Genomic DNA, 3,157 nt, shown 5'->3' with positions numbered 1-3,157 from the left:
TGTCTTTTGTTGTTTTTCATGTGCATTTTTGCATTCATAATTTTCATGCATTAAAGATTTCTAAGTTTGGTGTCTTGCATGTCTTCTTTGCATCAAAAATTTTTCAAAATTATGTTCTTGATGTTCATCATGATCTTCATAGTGTTCTTGGTGTTCATCTTGACATTCATAGCATTCTTGCATGCATCTTGTGTCTTGATCCAAAATTTTCATGTTTTGGGTCATTTTTGTGCTTTTCATTCAAAATTTGAAATCAAAAATATCTTTTCCTTATTTTCCTCCAAAATTTCGAATTTTTGGGTTGACTTGGTCAAAAATTTTTAAAAAATTAGTTGTTTCTTACAAGTCAAGTCAAAATTTCAATTTTAAAAATCTTATCTTTTCAAAATCTTTTTCAAAAATCATATCTTTTTCATTTTTTTTTATTTTCGAAAATTTCAAAAATATTTTTCAAAATATTTTCAAAATCTTTTTCTTATCTTTTTATCCAATTTTCGAAAAATTAGCTAACAATTAATGTGATTGGTTCAAAAATTTGAAGTTTGTTACTTTCTTGTTAAGAAAGGTTCAATCTTTAAATTCTAGAATCTTATCTTGTAATTTCTTGTTAGTTAAGTCAATTTTAAAATTAAATCTTTTTCAGAATATCTTTTTCAAAATATATCTTTTTATCTTTCATCTTATCTTTTTCAAGAATTTTATCTTTTTCAAAATTTGATTTCAAAATATCTTATCTTTTTCTTATCTTCTTATCTTTTTCAAAATGTGATTTCAGATCTTTTTCAATCAACTAACTAACTTTTTGTTTCTTTCTTATCTTTTTCAAAACCAACTAACTACTTTCTCCTCTCTAATTTTCGAAAATATCTCACCCCTTTTTCAAAAATTCTTTTTAATTAACTAATTGTTTCATGTTTTAATTTTAATTATATTTTATCTTTAATTTTCGAAAATACTAACCCCTTTTTCAAAAATTAATTTCGAATTTCTCTTCTCTTTTCTTCTTTTATTTAATTATTTAATTACTAACACTTCTCTCCACCTCTCTTCATCCATAAACCGAACCTCCTCCTTCATTCTTCTACCTCTTTCTTCTTCTACTAACATAAAGGAATCTCTATACTGTGACATAGAGGATTCCTTTTTCTTTTCTTGTTTTCTTCTCTTTCTTATGAGCAGGAACAAGGAAAAGGGCACTCTTGTTGAAGTTGATCCAGAACCTGAAAGGACTCTGAAGAGAAAATTAAGAGAAGCTAAATTACAACAATCCAGAAGCAACCTTTCAGAAATTTTCGAACAAGAGAAGGAGATGGCCGAAAATAATAATAATAATAATGCAAGGAGAATGCTTGGTGATTTCACAAAGCCAACATCCAAGTTTGATGGAAGAAGCATCTCCATTCCTGCCATTGGAGCCAATAACTTTGAGCTTAAGCCTCAACTAGTTGCATTAATGCAACAAAACTGCAAGTTTTATGGACTTCCATCTGAAGATCCTTATCAATTTTTAACTGAATTCTTGCAAGTCTGTGATACTGTAAAGACGAATGGAGTTAATCCTGAAGTCTACAGACTCATGCTTTTCCCTTTTGCTGTAAGAGACAGAGCTAGAATATGGTTGGATTCACAACCTAAGGATAGCCTGGACTCCTGGGATAAGCTGGTCACTGCCTTCTTAGATAAATTCTTTCCTCCTCAAAAGCTGAGCAAGCTGAGAGTGGATGTTCAAACTTTCAAACAAAAAGATGGTGAATCCCTCTATGAAGCTTGGGAAAGATACAAGCAGCTGACCAAGAGATGTCCATCTGACATGTTTTCAGAATGGACCCTATTAGATATATTCTATTATGGTCTCTCTGAATTTTCGAAAATGTCACTGGACCATTCTGCAGGTGGATCTATTCACCTGAAGAAAACGCCTGAAGAGGCTCAAGAACTCATTGACATGGTTGCAAACAACCAGTTCATGTATACCTCTGAGAGGAATTCCGTGAATAATGGGGTCCCTCAGAAGAAGGGAGTTCTTGAAATTGATGCTCTGAATGCCATACTGGCTCAGAACAAAGTGTTGACTCAACAGGTCAACATGATCTCTCAAAATCTGAATGGATTGCAACATGCAACCAACAGTACTAGAGAGGTAGCTTCTGAAGAAGCTTATGATCCTGAGAACCCTGCCATGGCAGAGGTTAATTATCTGGGTGAACCATATGGAAATACCTATAACCCATCATGGAGAAATCATCCAAATTTCTCCTGGAAGGATCAACAAAAACCTCAACAAGGTTTTAACAATGGTGGACGCAATAGGCTGAATAATAGTAAGCCATATCCATCATCTTCTCAGCAACAGACAGAGAACTCTGAACAAAATAATTCTAATTTAGCTAATATAGTCTCTGATCTGTCAAAGGCCACCTTCAGTTTCATGAATGAAACAAGATCCTCCATTAGGAATTTGGAGGCACAAGTAGGCCACCTGAGTAAGAAAGTTATTGAAACTCCTCCCAGTACTCTCCCAAGTAATACAGAAGAGAATCCAAAAGGAGAGTGCAAAGCCATTGACTTAGTCAACATGGCCGAAAGCACAAAGGAGGAAGAGGACGAAAATCCTAGTGAGAAAGAACTCCTGGGACGTCCTCCAAGCAAGAAGGAGCTTCCTAATAAGGATCCTGAGGAATCTGAGGCTCACACAGAGACCATAGAGATTCCACTAAATCTCCTTCTGCCATTCATGAGCTCTGACTATTATTCATCCTCTGAGGAGGATGAAGATGTGACTAGTGAGCAAGTTGCTCAATATCTAGGAGCTATCATGAAACTGAATGCCAAGCTGTTTGGTAATGAGACTTTGGAAAGTAAACCTCCCTTGCTCATTAATGAATTAGAAACTTGGATTCAGGAAACTCTACCTCAAAAGAAACAAGATCCTGGCAAGTTCTTAATACCTTGCACCATTGGCACCATGAGCTTTGAAAAAGCTCTGTGTGATCTTGGGTCAGGGATAAACCTTATGCCACTCTCTGTAATGGAGAAGCTAGGGATCATTGAGGTGCAACCTGCTTTGTTCTCACTGCAATTGGCAGATAAGTCAGTGAGACAAGCTCATGGGATAGTAGAGGACGTGCTTATAAAAGTTGAAGACTTTTACATCCCT

General features: G+C 34.9%; 1 non-coding gene across 1 annotated transcript; it reads right to left on the bottom strand.

The window, feature by feature from the left end:
* Positions 1 to 1,708: 1,708 nt before the first annotated feature.
* On the bottom strand, positions 1,709 to 1,812 carry LOC112793538 (small nucleolar RNA R71). Its single transcript, XR_003198227.1, has one exon. It is a non-coding gene; the product is annotated as a small nucleolar RNA R71 (small nucleolar RNA).
* Between the last annotated feature and the right edge of the window lie 1,345 nt (positions 1,813 to 3,157).

This window comes from Arachis hypogaea, chromosome 3, assembly GCF_003086295.3.
Source record: "Arachis hypogaea cultivar Tifrunner chromosome 3, arahy.Tifrunner.gnm2.J5K5, whole genome shotgun sequence".
Taxonomy (NCBI): domain Eukaryota; kingdom Viridiplantae; phylum Streptophyta; class Magnoliopsida; order Fabales; family Fabaceae; genus Arachis; species Arachis hypogaea.
Note: the sequence above shows the minus strand (reverse complement) of the source record. Positions and strands in the feature narration are given on the sequence as shown.